The sequence below is a fragment of the Vulpes lagopus genome, chromosome 9, assembly GCF_018345385.1.
Source record: "Vulpes lagopus strain Blue_001 chromosome 9, ASM1834538v1, whole genome shotgun sequence".
NCBI classification, from domain to species: domain Eukaryota; kingdom Metazoa; phylum Chordata; class Mammalia; order Carnivora; family Canidae; genus Vulpes; species Vulpes lagopus.
The window spans coordinates 20,377,230-20,403,003 of record NC_054832.1 but is presented as its reverse complement, the minus strand read 5'-3'; the positions used below and the strand labels follow the sequence as shown (position 1 = coordinate 20,403,003).

The window sequence follows — 25,774 nt, the reverse complement described above, 5'->3', positions numbered from 1 at the left end:
CATCTGGAAGAGCACTCCTTCCCTCCCCCTCTGAATCGCTTCAAGCATTTGCTCAAGTGCACCCTCTTGCATTCACTGTACAACTATTTGCTGAGCACTTACTATGTGCCGTCCCTGGGTTAGATCCTAAAAACATGTTTTTATGTATGACAGATGTTCCCTTCAAAGATCTCATGGTCCAATAGAAGAGGCCAATAAAAGACAAAAGAACAAGTGATTTTGAAACATTGTTACATGTAAAGAGAAGGAAAGACCCAGGTGGAGGGTTCCTAGGAGTCTAGCCTAGTGGCTTCCACCTTTTCCTGTCCTACTTCTCCACATTCTCAGACATGGATACCTCCCCAAATAAAATCTACAGCCCATTTCTGAACATATTTATTCATTCAACAAATACTTACTGAGCCCCTCCAATGTACCTAGTATCAACAAAATAGCAGTGAATGTTATGGGACCCATATATTTCCCCTTAGATGACGTCCATGAACCACTAGGGGTGTGTAGACTGGGTGTGTATCTTCATGCACACACAACATATGTGTGTTTGTGCGTTGAGGTTTCTGGTAGTAAATTATTTCACCTCCCTGGGACCTCACCCCTTCAAGATTAAACTCATTACCCCCTTCCCTTTAGCCTCAGAAGACTCAAGGCCAGAACCTGCCCTCCTCCCATCCCACTTGGGTCTCTACCTCAGTGATAACCTTTTACTCAATACCTTCACTATCTCCCCTTTCTCAGCATTCTTCCCTTTTAGCAACTGCTGCAGGTCTATAATTCTTCTCTCAACTCATCACCCCCATTCAGGTCAGGATTTCCTCCTCCTACCTGGCTTCTGAGAGAGTCTGTGACACCTGAGAGACGAGGGCAGGCTTCCCAGAAGTGAGGCAGGGGTTGCCTCCCTGCTCGCCATGCTCTCCTTAACAGGAACCATCCACTCCCACACTCCAACAATCAATCTGCCGGTGACATCCAAATGTTAACTGCAGCCCGGATAGACCCGTTAGGAGCTTCAGACGTAGGCGAAACCTGGAACTCAATATCCCAATTCCAGTGTATCGCCGATACATCAAATTTAACGTGTTCAAAACCAATTCTTGGTTTTTCTATCACTCTCCCCAAAAATGCCTTTTCCAGTCCTCTCCAGTAACACAGGCACTGAAGAGTCATCCTTGGCAAGGATCTCCCCACGATTCACTACGTCCCTTCCATCTATCGCCAGGTCCAGCAAGCTCTACACCCACAGTGCTGCTCCAATCCATCCTCATGGCTCCATCTGCACTGCCATCACCCTGGTCTGAGCCACCCACGTCTCTCATCCGCACTGCTGACTGGCCCAACTGCTCTTCCTCACTGTAGCTCCCAAACTCCATTAAAAAAAAAAAAAAAAAAAAAAGTACAGGTCAGATCATGAGATGCTTCAGCTTAGAACTTTCTAATGGCTTCATTTTATACTTACATCGTTCAAAAAGCTTTAGCATGGCCAACAAGGGCCTGCATTATCTGTCCCCTTTCTACCTATCCAATTTCATCACCCACGTTATCCCTCATTCACTCTGACCACACACTTCCTCTTCACACTTCCTACTACTTGAACGCATTGAGTTCTTTCACACTTTCTGCATTTTGTATGTCATGTTTCTTTGCCTAAAATGTTCTCCCCATTCCTCACCTAACTCCTACTCCTTTGTCAGGTTTTGGTTTAAAGAACACTCCTTCAGATATGCCTTCCCTTAATCCCCTTCCTCATCCCCATGCCCCCACCATGTTAGATCATGGTGCCTGAAACCATAAGTATTCAGATACTGAATAATCTTTAATTATACAAAGCTGGAAAAAAAATTATACAAAGCTGGGCATGTGGCCTTATTTATATCCTTTAATATGAAAATTATCTGTGAATTTCTCTTCTAGCTCTAAGCTTCCTAGAGCCAAGAACCAACCTATTTCATGGTGCACAGTAAACATTCAGCATGTATTAGTTCATATGTCCTTCCTTAGGCTTTGTTCTGGATTTCAAATGATCTTCATAAAAACTTGGTGAGACTGAATTACATTCACCTCACAGATAAAGGAGAGGAGACTCAAGGTGTACAGTCACTAAAAGTGATGCAAGTGTCTACTGAAGGTCAAAAAAAAAAAAAATCAAGCATCATGTAGGATGCAGATGACTTTGAGTTTCAGATGAGCAAAACCAAACTAGATTAAATAGTAAGGAAAATTATTAGCTTTCAGAACAAGAAGTCCAGTAACAATAAAAGTTCAGAGTTTGTGGATTTGCCAGCTCAACACAGTCAATGAGTATTCTGATTTTATTTTTTCTTCATCTCTCCATTCTGCTATTCAGAACATCACCTATGTCCTAAGCCTGGGTCCTCTCGTGGCACCTATAGTTACAAGCTTTTGGTTCTCATCTAGCAACAGTGACATTGTTCTCTTTCCCCTAATCCTCCTCCAAGCTTTTATTTTTTCCTCATCAGTCCAAAGTGAATCACACTCATTAATAAACTAAAATGCTGGCAGTGGAGATAGGGTTACCCTTAGACCCGGCGACCCTTCACTAAAGTCAATTCCTCAAACCACATTGCTGTTATTCAAGAAGGCGGGGGAAGAATAGATGTTGGAGAACCAATCACAATGCCCAATTCACAAAGTGGGAGAAAGAGAATTTAGTAGCCAAATCTGTAAGAGCAGGAGGTTAATTACTGTTAATACAAATCAGCTTCTCCATCTCCAAAGAATGGCCTATTTGCAATGAATATTCAATATGTTAAAAATCATGATAAAAAAAGGTCTGTTTGTGAAGGGAGATGAAAGATTAACATGGGATAGATTTGGACATTAGATGATCAATGTACGGCTTTGATCTTTTTCTCCAGTATGATCCCTGGCTGCTTCTTGCCTTGCAATTCACAGCCTACGAATGCCACTGATTTGCTGGTAGCTGCCAGTACCTTCTGTTCTCCTTCCCCACCAAATCAGACTCTCACACTTCCTTCACCTTTGCTCATGCTGGTCCCTCCTCCTAGAAAGAGGTTCTACACCACCCCAGTCTTACTTGCTGTTTTGGAAGGATAGGTCCACAACCCCCCAGGAGTTTCTGGATACCAGAGCCAGAACCATTTGGCTATGCTTCTTCCATGCACGTAGCACCCTGGTGCTTCATCTCCCTCGTTGTACTGAGGAGGTCTAGCTCATTGATCTGTACACCTCTCCTTCCACAACTACAAGTCCCTCAAGGCAGGCCCCACTGTTTGGTCACCTCCATGACCCCTACTCTCCAGTCTAGAACCTGGAAGGTCAATAGGCATTTAAGAAACATTTGTTCAGCTGCTGAGTGAACCAGCTATCTCTTCTCTTTATACAACCATGCCTTAAATCAAAGGGAAACTTCTCTCTGCTAGTAAATATCTAGTTTTTAAAATGTAAGGTAACTATAACATAAGGCAGAATACAATGTTTTTGACTTTCTACACACGTAGCCATCTTCCTCACACAAATATTTTAATCCTCCATAGCTGTTCCCTCCTCGCCTGCAAACCCAGTAGTTGATTTAGGTTTTCGTGCTTGGGTTTATTTATTTAAAACCGTTTCTGACAGGCTTTGCTTTGTTTTCCCTGAAATTTCATGTCCCTAATATTTACAAATCAAGCAACATTCCAATGGCCTCTTTACAAGCTGTGACCTCCGTTTCTTTGTTCGTCATGTAAAAGGTGCCCTGTTTGAGTTCTCTTTTCTATCCTCATTGCTGCCCTTTCTTGTTTTCACTCAAGTTATTTACTCAATTTAATGGGCTCAGCAGCGCACAGGTCAGCTAGGAGACCCTCTTCGTGCATCCCTGGTCTTCCTGACCCCACTGTGCTTTCTTGATTTCTAGTTATTGAATGGGCCCTGCAAGCTGTGGGTGTGTGGTCTTTCCTTCAAGGGCTTCCTTCATCATTTTCATGTGAGAATTGCTAATACTAAGTCTTAAAAAAAAAAAAATCAAGAATTAAAAACCAAAATAGATTTCATAAAATTCCTTTTAAAAAGTTAATAGGGACTTTTTTTTTTTTTTTTTTACTGCAAATGCAGAGGCTTCCAGATTGTTCTGAGATGCCAGAGCAAAGCTACCATCTCTTTTTCACATGTATGAACCATTCCCTTGTGCTCTGCTACTGGGAATGTAAAATGGCACAGCTGCTGTCACACTGTATGGTGATTCCTTAAAAAAATTAAACATAGAATTACCATCTGACCGAGAGACTCAACCAAAGAATTGAAAGTAGGGACTTGAACAGGTATTTGTACATCCATGTTCACAGAATCATTATTCACAATAGGCAGCAGGTGGAAACAACCCCAATGTCCACTGATGAATGGATAAATGAAATGTGGTACATAAAACAGAACATTCAGTCCTAAGAAGAAATGAAATTCTGATAGAGGCTATAACAGGGATGAACCTTGGAGACATTATGCTAAGTGAAATAAGCTGGTCACAAGAAGACAAATATGGCATGATTCCACTTTTACAAGGTACTTAGAGTAGTCAAATTCACAGAGACCAAGTACAACACTGGCTACCAGGGGCTGGGGAGTTACTGCTTAGTACAGTTTCTGTTTGGGGTGAAAAAGTCCTGGAGATGGGTGGTGGCAATAGTTGTACAATAATGTGAATATACCTAATGCTACTAAATCATATGCTTCAAGAATGTTAAAATGATAAGTTTTATGTTCTGTGTAACCTATAATAAACAAAATTCAAAAACAAAAACAACCCACTCCCTCTCATTTCATTCCCTGTACCACCTCCATAGGTGGAAAGAGAAGTTCCAAGGACATTCTATCCAAAAGTTTTGAGTTTTTTTCCCCAATTAGCTCACTGATTTTTCAACTAGAACATGTTTTCTTAAAAAAATATGAAGAGCTCAATCATATTACTTTAGCATTTTCCTGGAAAGGGCATATTTTCCAAAAAAGGGGCCCCAGTGTGACTGGCAGAAGAGGTGCTTCATTGCTGGAAGTGAGCCTGGATCCTCCTGGACCTGACCTTGGAGAGATCCCATTCCCATGTGACTGAGCTCACAGTAATAGACTATGAGGAAGTGCCAGGCATTTTGTCTCAAGATGAGAACCAAGGGATATGCTGGCGGTGCATTCCATTTGCAAGAACAAGTGTATCCCACTTGCCAAGAAGTCATCCAGCTTCTAGCTCTTCTAATCCTCACCCACACCACACTCTCCCTGCAATGAAACAAGAGACTGAGCCTCATTCAGGCTGAAAGCTCCTTTATTTGGGGCTTTGCTGTCAACAGAGATGCTTTGCAAACACACCTGAGGTCTATTAGGTTGCTCCATATCCTGCACCAAGAGTTTCTACTATCATACAGAAACTGCTTACAGCTGAGAGGTTTGTGCTTCTCTAATTTGACAGAATTGATCTTTTTACATAATAGACTCTTTCCTTATTTTCATGGATGACCCTTCGGGAAATAGGAAATCACCTATTCTTTCCATCATGAAGCATTAACTGATTTTGCACCCGTCAGATTCTCTCTATGTAATGTGGACAATTCACCTTTTTTCTTTTTTTCCGTATTTATCTTCTCTCTCTCCCTCTCCCCTTCATCTCTTCTTCCACCCACCCAATGTCTGTATACACCATGCACTGCAAAAATTAACATGTCTGCCTAGTCTGTGACTGGGAATCCCTTGAAGCAAGGGACTTCTCATTAAAGCTTTACAAACCGAGTGCCTAGCCAAGTGACTACACTACTCTAAGTGCTCAATCATTGTTTATAGAATAAGCAGAAATATGGTGGAAAGATACCAATTCAATCCTACTCACTGCCATTCCCTTCTTAAGGGAACTTACAGCCTTTACTTTTCAGAAAAGCAAATAAAAGTTGCTAATTGTAGAATTCAAAAATATGTTTTAAGTCACAGAACCAGAGTTGTTCTGAAATGGATTTACTTTCCTGCCTTCTGCAAAAACCATCTTACTCATCTGTGTGCCTGTAGAAACTAAACAGCTGTACATATTTGGCACCCAATAAATGCTGCTAAATACATGACCTTAGAATGTATTTCAATCTCATTATCTATTGAAATGGAGATCGGTTGTTTATAATTTTATGTATATATCTTGTTTCTAGCTAAGGCTCCTGGAAAACACAATCCTTATTTCAACTGTCTTATACAATATACATAGCAGACATTCTCTAATCATCTAATTAATGGAAGTATCTTATCATACTCTAAAGTTAAATTCAGCAGAGCATTACCCTCTAGAAGTAATCTGGGCATGACAAGAGACCTTTCTCTTTAACAGACCCTTCCCAAGGTTTTCCTCCTTGCCACTTTCTACAATATGCCCACAAAGTCATTCAATTTCCCAACCTCCCTTGCAGCTACATCTGGCTGTGAACATATTCCTGCCAATGGGACCTATGCAGAAGGTTGATACGTAAAGATGCAGTTCCATATAACTGTCGGAAAAGAATAGAATTTTTTTTTTTTTTGAGAGAGAGGAACAGAGAAAGAGAGGTAGAGAACACAAGTTGGGGGAGGGAGAAAGGTACAAGAAGCAGCAGACTCCCCACTGAGCAAGGAACCTGATGTGGGGCTCGATCTCAGGACCCTTAGATCAACCTAAGCTGATGGCAGATGCTTAACCAACTGAGCCACCCAGATGCCAAGAGAATGGATTTTGATATTACCCTTTTCACCACCTTGCTGCCTTGAATACAGTGGTGATATCCAGAGCTGCTATAGAACATAAGGCTATAAACATGAAAGCCAAAAGGCTAATAGTCACATTGGCTCTATCATCACTGAGCTACTCAAACTGGATTCTTATCTACCTACCTCTGGACTTGATGCTACATGAGAAAAGTAATCCTTTACTTATGATGCTGTTGAGTCAGGTCTTCTGTGACTTAAGACGAACCATTCTAAACTGACACGATTCCACTTTAGCAATATATAATTACTTAGCTCTTCCTTAAGGATAAAAAAGAAAACCAAAATCCTAGCAAAATATTCTGCTCTGGGTTTTATCATTGTCATTATGACTTGGAAAGCTGAATAAGTATAGTAATACCCTAGCAAGAAAGCTGTATGTTACAAATACATGTTACCAAGAGAAAAGTTATCATAGATAGAATCAACCTAGATGATATGGTAAAGACCTGATGGCAAAACTCTTACTCATGGAGAAGATTCTGGTGCCCAGAAAAGTGCCTAGATCATGCATAAAAACTTATGCATGAACAAATAAGAATGTGTCCATGGGTGCCTTATCACAAATTTTTTAACATGAAAATATATCAAGTGTACCAGAAACATAGGTCTCAGAAACACAAGCTTGGTTTAAGCTAATGGGCAGGGCACAACATTTCTTTGGGCAAAGAAACCTGTCTAGCAGACATCTACTAAGGTAGGGTCAGCCAACTATGGCTCATGGGACAAATCCAGCCCATTGTCCGTTTATGTATGGCATAAATAGTTTTATATTTTTAAATGGTTGGAAGGGAAAAAACTAAAGAGGATATTTTGTGATCTATGAAAATTATATGAAATCTACGTATCAGTGTTCGTCAGTCTTATTGGAGCACAGCCATGATTACATACAGGTTTTCTACAGCCACAATTTTGCTACAATGGGAGAAGTGAGTTGTGATATACTGTAAACTGAAAAAACTAAATACTTACCAGCTGATTCTTTACAAAAAAATTTGCTGAGACCCATTCTAGGGTAGAGTATATCCATGTCCTGGAAGACTCTAGGATCTGAGAATTCTAGACCCCCACCCTGCCCCCACCATAACAAACAGGAAAAATGTAGGAGTCTTTGAGGGACTCACCTTCTACTTATCTATACTCCCCTACTCCCAAGCAATTTAAATAAACTCAATTATATTTGATTTTATCACTGGGTCAGTCTAGGAGACTGAATATGACTTCCAGACGTCTCCTTGGTCAGCTAAATGTGATATTTCATGTAGATGTGTGTGTGTGTGTGTGTGTGTGTGTGTGTGTATAAAATTATAATACTGAAGCTTAATACTTCTAAATACAGGTTGGAGTCCTTTCCTACTATCAAAGAGAATGGGGTAAAATACAAATTAGAGGCATTAAAAGAGGACATGTCCATTCTCAAACAAGTCTATAACTGACCACTAATATACAGCTCCTCACCTGTTACTAAGAGGGGGCTGGAGAGACAGGCACTCTACTGATGAGAAGAAAGGGGAACAGATACTATGAGACATGAAGGGATGAACCCGCCAAATACTCTTATTGTCCTCAGAAATCTTCCCAATGGGAGCTTTGGTAGCTACTGTGTGGCCACTGAAGCTGGGACTGGATGACTATCTATCCCAGCCAGATATTCAGACCACAAGCAGATGTATCAGGACATTGCCTCCTCTGAGCCCCATCAAGCACCCTTACCCTGGCTCATTCATCTGGAGATGATTTCACCTTTGTAAAAGAGTTTGCTCTAAGGAATCTCACTCCCCAAAGACTACTCTGAAGGGTGATAACCACGTTCACCTTTTGTACTCATGATACATGGACTAGACAATCTAAATACAGTAGAAATTAATGCTTAACATAGGTCATCATGAGAATGAGAAAAGGCATTGGACAAGCTCTAAGGCACAAACATTAACTCCTCTCTTTCATGAGGAGAATACAACCACAGATACAGTGAGAGGTTCTATGAAGCTTTAGACAGGATTCAGTTATCAGAGAGACAGGTTGTCTACACTGGTGACTCAAACATTTTTAACTATGAGACTGTAAGAAACAGATTTTATACTGTGAACCCATAACCAAATACATCTATGTAAATACGTGAACCAAGTTTCATGAAAATATTTTTCTTTATTGTATGTAATCTACTCTGATGTTTCCTTAGGCCTTTATTCTTTTTTTTTTTTTTAAGATTTTATTTATTCATGAGAGACACACAGAGAAAGAGAGGCAGAGACACAGGCAGAGGGCAAAGCAAGCTCCATGCAGGAAGCCTGACGTGGGACTCGATCCTGGGTCTCCAGGATCATGCCCTGGGCTGAAAGCAGTGTTAAACCGCTGAGCCACCTGGGCTGCCCAGGCCTTTATTCTTTTAAATAAAGTAGTGCCTCTTAGAGATTTCTAAAAGACAAAATAAACATAATTCTCTCAATTTGTCCCCACTAAGGAAAAATAAAAATTCTGGATGTTACAGAACACAAACTTAAGACAGCTTTGAAAGGGAGAAGGCAGGCATTGAGGATCCTGAAAACTCAAGGAAAGACATGATAGTTTGTTCCTTGGGTTTTATTTTCATTTACATTCCAGACTTGGAACTGAAGAAGTCTACAACGACAAAAGCCTACTTTCTTTAGCAACAAGACCACATCAGGTACAGCCTTGAAAAACAAACTTAACAATAACTGCTCTACTCAAACATTACAGAAAAAAATGTAACCCAACCATCCATACCAACAAAGGTTCAATGAAAATTTCGACTTCTACCCTCACTGAGCCATACTAAGGTATTCCAAACCCTCCAAAACCTCCAAGAGGGTGGCTATAGAAAGCCACATAGGGGGCCCAGAGTTTCAGACTTCTACCCTCACTGAGCCATACTAAGGTATTCCAAAACCTCCAAAACCTCCAAAAGGGTGGATCATAGAAAGCCACACAGGGGGCCCAGAGTTTCATATCTGTCAACGATTATCAAGGCCACCTCCTAATCCCTGAAAGATCAGTCAAGCCGCTGTGAGAAGGCTGGACTTCCACCTCCACCATGCAATGAGGCAGCCCCTCCTTTCTGAAACGGTGTCAGAGGAAGCCTGGTGGAAAGAGGACTTTTCAACACTACCCAGTGATATTAAGGAGGCCCCAACTCCCAGGTAACATTTTTTTTTTTTTAAGATTTTATTTATTTATTCATGAGAGACACAGAGAGAGAGAGGCAGGCAGAGGGAGGAGCAGGCTCCATGCAGGGAGCCCAACGTGGGACTGGATCCCGGGTCTCCAGGATCACGCCCTGGACCGAAGGACAGCGCTAAACCGTTAAGCCACTCGGGCTGCCCTAAAGTGGTTTTAAAGCCAGCTAAAACAGGGATCCCTGGGTGGCGCAGCGGTTTGGCGCTTGCCTTTGGCCCAGGGCGCGATCCTGGAGACCTGGGATCAAATCCCACATCGGGCTCCCGGTGCATGGAGCCTGCTTCTCCCTCTGCCTGTGTCTCTGCCTGCCTCTCTCTCTCTCTCTCTCTCTGACTATAATAAATAAAAATTAAAAAAAAAAAAAGCCAGCTAAAACAGTTTAAATATGATTGAGTCTCATACAATGAAAATGTCCAAATTTTGATTGGGGGGAAAAAAAAACACTCATAACCAAGAACCAGGAAGACAATCAGCAGATGCTAACACCAAGAGGACAGAAATATCAGATATGACAAAGATCTGAAAGCAGCCATGATAAAAATCTTCAATGAGCCATTATACCTGTCACATATGAGAAAATAGAAAGCTTCAACCAAGAAAAGTTGCAAAGAAATAGAAGACATAAAGAACCAGCAAATGGTAATGTTAGAACTAAAAAATGTAATAACCAAAATGAAAAACTCAATGGATGAGTTCAACAGCCAAAAGAAAGATTTCACTGCAAAAAGTAGAAGGAATTTTCTGATAAGTGGAAATGTTCTGTATCTTGTTTTGGTTACATAACACAAGAATCAAAACTCAAAACTCGACAATTATTATTTAATATATAATAGCAAGCATGTATCTTAAGAATGTAACAAAACAGAATACCAACATTAGATATGCTTTTAGATGAAGAAAGGATTTTTGAATCCTGTTTTCATTCATATCCCTCTCTCCCACCCAACACAACTACCCATTAAGTTCAAGTTCTACTTTCTTGCTATATGCTGACAAGTTGAAATAACCTATACAACACCTGACATCGACCAAGTGTTCAATGAGCGTCAATCTCTATCTTACTGCCATCCTCCATCACAATGGAGGAATATTTGGCACTAACATTTTTTACAACCGTGAAGTCAACAAAATGATAGTAATGTAACTTTACAGGAAAGGCATAGTATAAACTTTAAAAGCGACAATCCTGAATAAAAAGGGCAAACTGAAGTGAAATGGAAGGGGGCGGGGATCAGAAAGCGAAGAATAGCCTTTCAAATATACAAACCACCTTGGTGAGAGAATTGAGGAATGAGGTTATGAATAAAGATAAAAGCCAATACCTGCAGCTTGTAACACACTTTCTACTGGTGAGCTTATAGCATTCCCTGTCAAATAATAGTAATGGAAAAAAGTGACTAATCGTCTAGGAAGTTTCTACATATTACAATCTGGTATTTCAGGAGAGGAGGAGGTAGGGATAGTACAGAGAACATATATGGAGGACTTTTCATCCCATATCACTATATTAGAACCGAGAAGGGATGCTTTCACCGGTCTCTGGTCAATACATCCATCGCTGTCAGTCAGTAACTGTCTAACCATGTATGATGCCTTAACATGTGGAAGGTATGCTGTGGGGGCTGTCATAACCTCTAACCTCCCATGTCAGTATGAACATGTGCAGGTACCTGCCCCCATCCACAATCCCATAGGCCCAGGCAAGTGTGTGAGATGTGCTGTAGCTGCTCCCCAGCTTGCCAGGGCCTCGCCAGCCCCCTCTCCCAGCCAGGGCTGTGGGGATGGCTCCAGGGGCTGGTGAAAGCCAAATTGCCAAAATTGAAGTTGCCTCCATTCCCATCTGGGAGGCCAGGTGTCCTCACACATCTGCCTTCTTCATCCTATATGGGTGGGCCTAGAGTCTCGTGCTTGGCCTGGCAGCAGTATTTATCATCTCCCTATGGGCTATACACTCTGGGCCCACTGGCCTGCCATCTCTTCCCCCAGGCTGTGGGGTCAGTATGCACAGTCAGAGCCCTCTCCTGTGTTTCCCCTCCCAGGCCCTAGCCTGGGATGCTCAGTAGCCAGAGCCTGACCCTTAAGAGTGGGAGATGGGGGAAGGGATGCTAATCAACTTGGTTAAGGACACCATGAAAATGGAAAAAAGGGGAATGAAAACAAGGACTCTTATAATGCATACAACATTGTTCTCACCATACCATGATACTCGGGAATAAGCTACTTTTAACCACCTCTACATCTTAATTACTGCTTAGTTGATAAAACCTTAGCTTTGGAGTTGAATGAATCTTGCTCTACCACTCTCTGTGTGACCTTGGACAAATTAGGTTTATCTTTAGGTTAAGTTTATCTCACTGATAAAATTGGAATAATCCTAATTTCTTTATGTTTTAGAATAATTAAGTGAAATGTATTTAAAGTGCTCAATGTGGGGCACCTGGATGGCTCAGTTGGTTAAGTGTCTGCCTTTGGCTCAGGTCATGATCCCAGGGCCCTGGGATCAAGCTCCGCATTGGGCTCCCTGCCTTGCAGGGAGAGCCTGCTTCTCCCTCTCCCTGCTGCTCCCCCTTGCTTATGCTGTCAAATAAGCAAACGCTTTTTTAAAAAATAAGGAAAGTGCTCAATGCCTGGTGCATGGAGTACATGTTCAACAAATGATAACTACTGCTTTAATTAGTTCCTTTGCTCTTGTTAATATCTTAATGGATCTTGATTTCATCAGAAGCAACTATCATTTGTATACACATCTGCATGTACACGCATGCAATAGCTCCACGGGGCGGGGGGGTGGGGGGAGAGCGGAGAAGGTGACTGGTCATGTCAGTGTAGGAGGACAAAAGGTCAGATAAGCTTCTTCTCTTAAGTCTTTAAAAATTCTCTTGAAAAAGTAATCCTGGCAACTAAAGAAAAAGTATTTCAGGGAAAAATATGTATCAAATCACAGACACATGCAGAAGACTTAACCGGTTCCGGTTTGACTTGATGAACTGGAGTATTCCCCCTTCCCCCGAGGGGCTGGAGTGAGGACAGGAAAGCTTGTTTGCTCACACTTTCTATACAGAGTGACTTGCAGGAATGCTCAAGTTTAACCAGCCCCATTACTGTTTCACTTAATCTTCATAAATATATGTTTTTATGTGTATACACAGATACACTTAAGTCAAAGATCATAGTAGCTAAAAGGAGAACCATAATAGAGTTAATGAACAGATCTTTATATGGACAATCCACATCTTTCAAACTTGTGACCTGAGGAAGAAAAGTAGGTCAAAGATCAATAGAGTCACTAATACGTGAGTGTTTATCTTGCTAAAGATTAATAAAAATGCTCCTTTGAAATTTCTCAAGTTTACTAAGAAAACTGATAAAATGCCATCCAAGTTGGCATCACAAATTGTGGCTCAATATTCCTTAGTCAATCTTTGAAGTCACACTGTCCAAAAAGGGAGCCCACTAATATCACGTGGCTATTTTAATTACATTTATGTAGAATTTTTTATTTAGTTCTTCAGGTATGCCAGTCACATTTCACTTGCTCAAGAGCCACGTGGGGCTGTGACCAGCATATCGGACAGTGCAGATTACTGAACATTTCAGTCACAAAGTTCTACTAGGTAGTTCAATTTAAAAGATCAATATCTTTCTTCCCAGTGTTAAAATAAATTTGTTCTGTTCTGTAAATGTTACTTAAAAAAATTAGATTGATGAAAATAATTAGACTCTTCTATACTTTCAAATTGTTTTTAGTCATTTAAATAGCCATATGTATATTTCAAGGATAAGAAAAAAGATAATGCCATTAGGGGTTTTATAAATTTTTTTCTCTTAGAATGAACAGCACTTTCAACCTATTGCTCTAATTTTTATAGAAGTAGACCTGAAGTGTATATAAAAGTGACTTCTTGTTTATTTTACATAACAGTCAGATCTTTATTACCCAAATTGGTTGCTTCAGTGTCACAGATTAGTGTTATTTTTGTTATAAGATGTTAGAGACCCAAGATTTAGGAGGGAGATACAGATAAATTGGGAATGGGAAATCAGCTGTGGCAAAGCTCAGAGTTTACAGTGTGGCTTCCAAATGTCTACCCAGAGAAGACAGATAGAGGATGAACATGTTATTGGTCCTCATTGAAATGGAAAATGAAACAACAACAATCCAGATAGCCTCAGGAGTTTCCCACTGGCCAAAGTTTGCAGTGTAAAGCCCTGTCCTTCAATATTGTCTTCCCTGCATTTTTTGGTGTTAAATGCTTATCTTTTATGAAATTAGATAAGAGGTGGTGTGTTTCTGTGCACACTGAGTTTTAACACTAGCAAAAGTTATATAAACTTTAAATGTCCACGTTTTTTAAAAGTTTACTTGTCTTTAAAAGCTAGAGGTTTGAGTACTTCTATGCTAATGACCAAAAATAAGCAGGCCAACAGTTACTTGTAAATGGCATGAGAACAAGTGAGATTGGGATAAGGAACTGCAAAGAAAGTAATGAGAGATTTCAAAAACTGAGAAAAGGATTACTTCCAAGAAAAAAAAAAATAAGCAAGATTCCATAGAAGTTGGTATTTCAGATAAGTTTTGAGGAAAAGGCCAGGTTTGCATCTGTAGATCAAGGAGGGTGTTCAAGCCGACAGACCAATTTCAAAGAAAATACAGATTAGGGAAGCTTGGTGCATTTACAAAGAAGATTAAGTCATTTGAAAAGAAATTATGGAGATGAGACAAGAAGATAATCAGGGAGCAGATTATGAGTGTATGGGTTTTTGGTATTAGGATCAGAAGTCTGGGATTTTTCACCAAACAACTAGAAAGTGAAGCAATGCTTTGAGCAGAGGGAAACAGCCAATGTTGTATTTCAATAAGGATGAATAAACATGTGACAATACTCATCTGTTGAAATGTGAGCATCCTTTAAGATGCAGTTCTCATTAAAACCTTCTCCCCACTCCAACACATAGCTAGTATTACTTAATCCTAACTCCCAAAGCATTTATCTGCACTATACAGGGCAGTACATGGGCACTTCAAGTCACTACTGGAAAATTAGGCATCCAATAAATCATGTGGTTGTTAATTACCAACTTCATTACCTGCATCCTTTTAAATATTGGGCCTATAATGGGGCTAAGTGATGACTGCTGGTACAAGCCAACATATCCCACTAGCCCTTATGTTCCCACTCATGAGTGCTACAGTTGGACACTGGTGGGTGGGCGTGCATCCTGGGGACATTTTAATCACACATATAAACACTCCCCTAAGAGACAGCTAAAGAAACAACAACACAAGTAAATGGCAGAAAGCATGACTGTATTTAAGAAAGGATTTATATTCCTACTTAGCTTTGCAAATCAGATGATGCTTGTAAAATATTTTACCAGGTTCCTCATTGGTCTAGATCTTCTTGGCTGGTATACACAAAAACAAATTCTAAAGAATACACTCTGAAAGATTAGCAGTTCATTTTATGGTGGTGTAAATTATTTCTAAAGATGCTTCTAGTCAGTTCTCAATATGATAGAAATTAAAACATTGTAAACACCAACTGTTACAATCTAAAACTCTCCTTTAAGATTAAAGAGAAGGGGGGGAAAATCAAGTACACAGAACTCAGATCAGAGAAAGTCTATGAATCTAACCATTTGTCTCCTTGGCTGCTGCTAACAAAAGCCATGAGGAAGATGGCATCACTCCTCATGTTTTCAAATGTCAGCTGAATCTTCAACCTCTGCCCTATCTTCAACCTTCACCCCATTCACTCCTCCCATAAGGCTATTATTAACATGCTCAAGTCTTGCCCTACAGAATAATCTTCTTCCAACTCTGTTTTTCACTTATTTAATAAACTAGTCCCTTCTTTGTCCCTTCCCCAAAGTAAGACTAATAAAAATACATTACTGTTTACACTTTAGGCAGATCTATATGGGAACCATTTTAAGCACATTACATGCCAGCGTAGATCAACTTTCTGTTTGGTAAGTATTCACTCCCCTTCCTTTAGAGCGGAGTGTATATAATGACTTTGGCCTTGGCCATGTGGTTAACTTAGCCAATGGCTAGAAGTGGACAAGATGTGAGCAGTGGAGTTAAACACGGTTACAGGGATGCTGGGTGGCACAACTAGTCAAGTATCTGACTCTTGGTTTCAGCACAGGTCCTGATCTCAGGGTCATGAGATCAAGCCCTGAGTCAGGCTCTGTTCTGAGCAGAGTCTGTTTAAGACTCACTCTCTCTCTACCATACACACATACACACATACACACACACACACACACACACACACGTGCTCTCTCAAATCTTAAGGAAAAAAATGCTTACAAATTTTGTTTTGGCCTCTTATGGACTTGTGATAACCAGAAAAACAGCATGCCCAAGGAGCTATTGCCCCTTCAACCTGGATCCCAGAAACAGATATAGAGCAGAACTGATTCCAACCTAAAGTAAGAAACCAAGTCTGGTTTTCTTGGTAGATAGAACTGGAGAAGGTAGCAGGTACCAGACCCACAGGGACCTACAATTCACGATACCATTTTGCTCTTTATCCTAAGGCTGGGGGGTGGGCCTTTAGGTCACAGCTTCTAGAAGTCTTCTCCATTCCATCCAGATGTCATTTGGGATCCCTCTAGATCCTTCAGAGCCACAGCATACTATTATAGAAACATGTACTACAATACAATTATTGTTTATGTCTTACCACATCACTAGTGCTGACTGCCCCCTCCTTACAATGGTTACTCTATTTCATGCTAAGTCACAATAGGACTGAACCCTGATAATGTCAATGAGAATTCAAAGCAACAGATGTTGGAGTTGATAGGTCTTATCCCTTCAAATAGATGACCTAAACATTTCAGAGATAGGAAGCGACCTCCAAAAGCGTAGCTATGCCTATTTCAGAGCAGATCCCAAATTCTTGCTCTGCAGGCGGAACCGAATCAGGGGAGCAGCTGCTGAGAGAGGAGGTGGTTCTGCCAGCAGATACTAAAATAAGCCAGAGAGTAACAGGCATTTCATCAGCCAGAAGCCCTCTACTCCTATGTGCATGGCTAACTCCTTGTTGCGCAAGTTTCCACTTAATCATCTCCGTGAAGACATTCCTAACCACATAATCTAAGTAGCCTCCCAGGCAAACACCATCTCATCATTGTTTCGATTCTCTACATAGCATTCGGTACTGATATTGGATGGTGTATGTGTTTATGGTCAGTGTCCAAAAGTTTTAAGTGGTAAGAGAAGGAGTCTTGCCTGGTCAATCATTGTTGTAACCCTAGCACGGTGCCTGACACACACGTGGCACTAAGTAATTGTTAAATGACCGGACTAAAGAGAATGACATACCTTCTTTTATACACATCCTTCTCTCTGGTAGGTGTTTTCCTCTGTGAGGCTGCTTCAGTGTTCCTGTTTACCTACGATCTTTGAAGTCCTATAAACACTTGCAAAGTTGGATGTACATGTGTGTCTGCATTTTTCTAGGTATGGGAAGCCTAGCTGTCAGAGAATCAAAGGATACATATCTTTTATAACTGAATTATGTCCCCTCACTCCCAGCTCCAAACTCATATGAAGTGTTAACCCCTATGTGACTATATTTGGAAACCTGACACTTGAGGTAATTAAGATTAAAGAGGCCATAAAAGTGGACCCTACTCCAACAGGACTGGTATCCTTATAAAAAGGAGATAGAAAGGATGTGTATACACACACAAACACACACACACACCAAACAAAAACAGAGCGGGGGGGGGGGGGGGAGGGAGAGCAGGGGGGAGAGGGAGAGCAGGGGGGAGAGGGAGAGCAGGGGGGAGGGAAAAGGAGGGAGGGGGAGAGAGGGAGGGGAGGGGTCACTCCCCTCTCCTCTGTGATATTTTGTGTCTTAGGGATCTAATATAGTATCCCTGTAAAGGTAAGAACCACAGATAAGAAACTACCATTTATTTGAGCACCTAAGTAGGCCATTCCTTATTATACGCATCAATATGCAACAATCCTGCTGGGTAAATAGGATTGTTCCCATTCCACAAAATCAGTAAATGAATCTAGACCTTCACCCAGTCAATAGTTCAGTTTGCACATTAGAATAACTCAAAGAACTTGTCAAGTTACTCATACCCAGTCAGCCGGTAGAGAACCCAAATTAATGCGTCCTCATGGAGCCCAGGCATCGGGCACTTCTAACAACTGGCCAGAATTAAGGACCACTGAGTGAGACAACCACAATCCCCAAACCTTGGAATACTGATTTGCTGGCCTCCCCCAGGCACAGCAACTGCTACTGCTTCTGACCGCCTATGCAATCCTGCTCATGGCATGCTCAGGTGAACCTTGCTTATTCTGTTCCAGTCCACTTCCATTCACCCTGTTTCCACCACAGAGCAATGTTTGCTTGGGAGTAACACCACCCCCTCTCCAGTTTTTATGGTTCAGGTGGGATCTTACCCAACTCCAGGGTTTAAATATGTGAACTGGTGCTAAGCCCATTAGCACACGCCATACCCCTGACCGCATGACCTATGCCGACCAATCAGAGAGAGTTCTGTGCTGGTGTGGGAATTACTGGGAAGGGACTTGTTTTCTGTCCCTGCCAGATGTGTGCACAGAAGGATCAGAGACAGAAATTGCCATAGCAGTCCTGACTTCTCAAGAGGAAAGCTTCTGGGTGAAGAGGGCCACACACATGAGGAATCAAAAGGAAATGCAGTCCAGGTGAAATAACTAGAAGTCTGGATTAAACTTTACCCCAGGCCAGACGTAGAGCCGGGCTCTCAAGGAGGTGAGGGAACACACAGCCTCTTCTACTTAAGGCTAGTTGGGTTTTCCAATTCCTACAGTGTGTATGTATCATGTTAAACCACACCTTGTCTCTTGTGACCAAAAAGGCCTGCAGATGTCAGTAAGGTCCTGTGACTTTTTAACGTCCTGTGTTAGATAAAGAATTTGAATTTTATCCTGAGTTCAGCAGCTTGCCCATGTAAGGTTTTAAAAGCAAGTTTGGTGTTAAGGTTTCTTTCTTTCTTTCTTTTTTTTTTTTTTTTTTTTTTAAATATACTGTTGCCATGCACAGTACCTTAGGGAGGCTCAAAACTGGAGTCAGAAAAACTCATTTTAGAGGCTCTTGGATTCAGCAGGTGAGAATTAGGGCAAAGGCAGTTAGGATGAGAGGTTTGCCAATGATTTCGATCAGGAGTTGATGGACGTTTTCCATAAAAGGCCAGGTAGTAAATATTTCAAAAGCTTTGTGAACCACACAGTGGCAACTACCCCATTCTGCCACTATAGTACAAAAGCAGCAATAAAAAATACATCAACTGATGATCATAACTGTGTTCCACTAAAACTTTAAGAAAACAGGTGGTTATTTGCCACCCCCTGACTTAGAGAGTAAAATGGGTCAAACCTGGTAATTGACTGGATGTGAGGGAGGAGGGAAAGGAGTCAAGGTAGCTGCTAGGGTTTTTTTTTTTTTTTTTTTTAATCTTTATGTTCTCTGTGCTTGGTCCCAGAATCATAAATTCATTGAGTCACTGAATGTCAGAGGAGGATAGAAACTCATTAAAATTATATAGCTCAACAGCCTCATTTTATTGGTGATAATACTGAGGGCAGGTCCCTCTGAGGTAGCAACTAGTTAGCAGTGCAAGCAGGACCAGAATTCCTATCTCTGATTTCAGTGGCACCTCTATGACATGATGTTCCTCTCTCCTATGCCTCTAGATAAAGATTTCTTTGAGACCATGGTGTTGCATGTAAGTATTGTATACTTAAAAAATATTACTAGACATCTATGATGACACACTCCGTGGTCCTAGGACAGTCTGTCCCTCAGGAGTCTTAGTCTTATCTTTGTGATACATATTTCCCCCAAGCCATTTTTGTGCTTTTGATTTTTTTTTTTTAGATTTGACATTTTTTAAGTGGTTGTAAAACATACATCATACTTCTTTGCTCTAAGGATTATTCACTTCTAATCTGAACAATGTTTTATGTTAAAAGCACAGAGAATTTATTCAAGCCAAAAACTGAAGAACTGCTTATTCAGCGTCCTGACAAGAAAAGAATAAATCCCATACATGCATTATCAGAACAGAACCACAGTCAACTCCAATTGAAGACCAAAAAAAATCCTACTAAAAGGCAAGCAAAATGCCTTATGACTGCTACACAAAACTAAAAACCATACAAAGAGAAGAAGCCTAGAAAAAGTATGCCAAATACTAGCAATACCTTATCTTTTGAGGGTGGGTCTATGGATCATTTTTTTCCTATTTACTTTCCAGGGTATATATAACAAGCATGTAATCACAATTATTTTAAAAGGTTAATTTAAAAGGTAGAGAAATGTTGCTATGTTGCATTTTTTTTAAATGCTTGAATTTCTAATAGTATCTTGCTCTAGGATATTAACAGAATATATTAAATTATGTAAAAATTTAAACAACCTTTAGGTTTACAACAAACTATGCTTTCAGGTCTAAATAATTGATATAGCTTTATAACTCCAGAAATTATTTTTTCTCTTCATGCCTGGGAAATGATTTTTCCTTAAGTATTTCCAGACACCATACCCTCTTCACCATTATCTGATTTTCTAGTACAGCTCCTCCCCCCCCCTTATCTCCTGACAAACCCAACATAGTTGGCCAACCGAGTATCATAAGTTCAAGTTTTTTTCTGGACACATCTTTAAACAGGTTGCCTCACATTCTCATTGGGAGAAAATTCTTAGTGCTATGGTCTCACTCACCTTCTTTGATGGGATCTGGACTCTACTGCCCTGAGAATGCAAGCCCAGATGTCAAAATGAGAGAATAGGTAGCCATGTCCTTTTGATTTGACAGCTGACTCTTCTAAAAAGACTGGCACTGGCTCAGCATTATCAAGCCCCAACCCCATTCTCCCTCCAATGATAAGGAACCAGTGCATAGACACAAAAGGAAAGAAAAAGCTAGTCAGGATGGAAAGAGGCAGCTGTGGGTAGCCCTTGGGTATAGCTCTCCATTTTAAGTTCAAAAAGACCCAGTAAGCAGAAAGCAGATGGGAAACTCTCTAGAAGCTGTCCAACACCCGAGATGCTGTAACCTGAATGCACAGGTATTTACAGGTATAATACCAAGTTACTAAGAGCCCAGTCAACCCTTTCTCTTGCCTCTTTCAGGCTAACACATGGCTGATGCCACCTCAATATTAACTCCTGATCCCAAATATAAAGAAACACTCTTGTCCCAAGATGTCCCATGAGCAGGACATCTCTCTTAAGGTTGAATCTATCTGGGTTTGCATGAGCACCTTTGTCACATCTGAGTGTATGCACACACACCATAGCACCAGGATGGGAGTTAGGGAACTTGGGTTTTTCTACATCCTATTACATGTTGTTCTGAAGGCCTCATGCACTGAGTAAAATATCAATTTATTTCACAAAAAATTTTCTGAGCACATACCACGCACCATGTTTTTTGTAGTGAATGGAAGTTTCTGGTTAAATCATCTTCAGAAATGATAATGCCTAGGGGCACCTGGGTGGCTCAGTTGGTTAAGTGTCTGCCTTTGGCTCAGGCTCAGGCCATGATGTCAGGGTCCTGGGATGGAGCCCCACATCGAGCTCCCTGCTTAGTGGGGAGTCTGCTTCTCCCTGACTTTCTGCCCACCTACCCATCTCCACTTATACACATTCTCTCTCTCAAAAACTTTAAACAAAAAAAATCATAATGCTTGTAAAAATCTACATTTAGAGGTTTTCTTAGAAATAATACAATGAACTATACCCAGACATTGAACCTTATTTGGAAATTAAGAAAATAAGTACATAAGGGCATAGATTCTAGAATCAGATTTTGGAATTTGAATACTGGGTCTTCTGATTAACCAGTCCAATTAAAAAAAAAAAAAAAGACATATACATTCTGATATAAGATAATCCCCTCCTTGGTCCTAAAAATCCAGCCAATACATCTTATAATGAAGACCATAGTTGACAGGTTCCATCTGTTGAGAACTTAAAAAAAAAAAAAAAAAAAAAAAAAAAAACTAAGTAGGTCACTCGAGCAGAGAGCCGAATATCTACAAACACTTGAATATCTAACAAGAACAGAATGAATTGGGGGGGTGGGGAGAGGAAGCAACATGGAAGAAACATGAAAAGCAGAGTATGAACAAAATGTTAACATTAATATCCTCAATGAAGTATGGAAAAATATTACAACCACAAAGATTAGGCCATAAAAATTTCAAGAAAAAACGATGCTTGAGAGATAAAAATCTAAAAGTACAAACAAAAAAGAACCGATGAGAAATAGGAAACAAATTGAAAACTAGTCCAGTAACTTTAGCATCTTAACATCTTAAAGATAGCAGATAGAGAAATAAAGAACAGAACTAGATAAAAGGAAATAATTCAAATGAAATCACGCCCCCCCCCCAAAAAAAAAGAAATTCCCTGAAATGAATGACATGAGTTTCCACTTTGAAAGAACACTAAATACACAACAGACAATAGGCTCACAACAGGCATAGTCTCATGAAATTTCTCAACATTAGGGACAAAGATTAAGTTGAAGAAGAAAAATGTATATTTCATGCAAATGATCAAGAATCAGAATGGCAGGATCCCTGGGTGGCGCAGCGGTTTGGCGCCTGCCTTTGGCCCAGGGCGCGATCCTGGAGACCCAGGATCGAATCCCACATCAGGCTCCCGGTGCATGGAGCCTGCTTCTCCCTCCGCCTGTGTCTCTGCCTCTCTCTCTCTGTGACTATCATAAATAAATAAAAAATTAAAAAAAAAAAATCAGAATGGCTTCAGATTTCTCACAATAAAGACTGGAAACCAGGAGATACTAGAAACCTCAAAATTATAAGGGAAAATAGTTTAAATTTTTAAAAATTGGGTTATTAAGTACAAGGATAGAATGTTTTCAGATATGCAAATTCTCAAAAGCATGCTTCCTATGTACCTTTTCCTCAGGAAGTAACTGGAGAATGTGTTCCATCAAAACCCAGGTGAGAACAAGGTAGGACAAAGACCTAGGGTCCTAAAAGTGGGAACTTAACACAGACATCAAAAAAGGCATCTGAAGGACTGAGGTGAAAGGCAGTCCAAACAGTGCTGAATCATGTCTAGAGACCTATTTGAAACAAGTCAGATTTTGGGGGGGCAGGGCAGGGATTTCTTCAGTGAATGGAAATTGACAGATTACCTAGCACATGAATGTACTGGAAGGAGATTTCAGAGAGAAACTTCTGGTTCTAATTAGTGGTAAGTTTATAAAAACACTAAGCCAACAGTAATAACAATATTATAAAGCAATTTTTAAAGAATGATTTGTAAATTATGTTCACATAATAAAATCTAAATTTTAAGTTTATAAAAGTACTTGTCATATTCCCTGGCATACAGTATAAACTCAATAAATTTAGCCACTATTATGATAATTTCAACCATACGTACATACATACATACACAGGCTCTACTTTTTTTTTATTTTTTTTTTACTAAGTAGCCTCAGGAAAGTGACTTACCCACAGCCTATTTCCTCACCTGCAAGATGGGAATAAATACTGTGTAGCAGATATTACACAGAATAAGTAACAATCCATGGTATATGACAAACATTTACTAAATAGTAAAGGATATTTGTCTATGCTCATATATAAAATATTTGTGTTTGGTCACCTGAAAAATGAAACCCTAATTTTAAAATATTAACAGTAAGAGGTCGATGCAGTGAAACGCCAGAGCACCTGCACCCCAATGTTTATAGCAGCAATGTCCACAATAGCCAAACTGTGGAAGGAGCCTCGGTGTCCATCAAAAGATGAATGGATAAAGAAGCTGTGGTCTATGTATACAATGGAATATTACTCAGCCGTTAGAAACGACAAACACCCACCACTTGCTTCGACGTGGATGGAACTGGAGGGTATTATAGTGAGTGAAATAAGTCAAAGAAGGACAAACGTTATATGGTCTCATTCATTTGGGGAATATAAAAAATAGGGAAACGGAATGGAGGGGAAAGGAGAGAAAAGGAGTGAAAATATCAGTGAGGGTGTCAAGACATGAGAGACACTTAACTCTGGGAAACAAATAAGGGGTAGTGGAAAGGGAGGTGGGCAGGGGGTTGGGGGGACTGGGTGACAGGCACTGAGGGGGGCACTTGGTGGGATGAGCACTGGGTGTGATGCTATATGTTGGTAAATTGAACTCCAATAAAAAAATATATGTATTTATTATTACTGGGGATATATATATATAAAGTACTACTTTATAATATAAAGTATTACTGGGGAGATATACATATATACACACATATATATATATATAAACCAGTAAGAGGTCAAAGATACATATTGGTTGAAAAGAAGAACTGCAGTGTTTCTGAATGTTGACTTAAAATTTTTTAAATACTAATAAAAGTGACTGAATACTCCACATACTAGGCAGCCCTGGTGGCTCAGCGGTTTAGCGCCGCCTTCAACCCAAGGCCTGATCCTGGGGACCTAGGATCGAGTCCCACATCACGCTCCCTGCATGGAGCCTGCTTCTCCCTCTGCCTGTGTCTCTGCCTCTCTCTCTCTCATGAATGAATAAAATCTTAAAAAAAAAAAAAAAAAAAAAAGACTCCACACACTAACAGGAAAAAGATCAAGGACACAGTACAGGATGACTAGATAGACCAGGAAGCCAAAATGAAACTTAAAGTGTAGAAAACCTAGTCAGAATAAACTGAAAAAAATCAGAATAGGTCATGGCAATAATCAAAAGTAGTTTGTGTGAATAACCAATCTGTAATAGTGGTAGAGGAACATAAACGTGTGACAGGTAGGAGTTCTACAACTAACTTGGATCCTGTCCTCATCTTGCACAGACCTCTCATTCTATTCAAAACAGACACACGTTACAAAAAAAATAGGCATTTTCTATGGCTCTGACCTTGAAAATGACCATCAAGTCACAGGGACAGAACGGACTGAATGAGAGGACACCCTTCTGAAACTCAGTCATTTGTTGCCCTCACAAGACCTCCCATCATGGGCCTTAATAAATGCTGTATCTACAGAGAATGAGATTGTTCATTATATTTACACAGTGACCAAAAACACAAACACATTAATATTTTATCAACTAAACACCTATTGAGATTTGCTGGAAGGACAAGTTATACCAGCTATAATGAGTTACTTAATACAAAGCCCGGAAGGAAATATGAACTTTCCCCTGGGGTGGTCTATAAGCCGATTTTTTTTTTCTTTTTTTAGCGGCAACAGAAGGGCACTGAAGTCAACTGAACTTGGGTTTGAATGCTTTATCATTTACCAGCTGGTGACCCTGAGGAAATTATTTAAGCTCTCTGGGCCTCAATTTTTTCATGTAGGAAATGGAGAGAATATTAAGAACCATCTCATGGGATTGGGAACAGGTAAGATATTCAGAAGTCACTGGCTATCAAAAACCAATATAGCTGTACCAGGGTATATCGGTTGAAGAGCAACCCTGGCTGCTAGTATCATTGAGTGCCTAAATAAATGCTAGTTACTGTCATCCCTAGTTTGTTCCTTCTTTTGTCTATGGGGACTATGAAGGATTTTCATATTCAGAAAATATATATATGTTTAAATATTACTTTAATATAGCTATTTAGAAGATAGTTATGGCAAATCAACAAAATAATGGGAGAGGGAAAAAAAAAAAAAAAAGAGCTTCTCACTACTTGACCTAAGGATTGGGTGCCTCTAGAGAACTAGAGGACCTCTGGCCCCACTCTGACTGCTGTCATCTATAATTTCAGAAAAATTCTTGATCCCTTGTAGAACATCCCACTTGCAAACCCCTTCACAGTAGGCACTGTGCCATCCCTTCAATCA

The 25,774-nt window shown here is 40.2% G+C and overlaps 1 protein-coding gene across 4 annotated transcripts in view; it reads right to left on the bottom strand.

Annotated features, from left to right (window-relative positions):
- The window catches only part of SAMD12 (sterile alpha motif domain containing 12), a 385,722-nt gene that overhangs the window by 346,321 nt on the left and 13,627 nt on the right, over window positions 1–25,774 (bottom strand). The window lies entirely within an intron of this gene.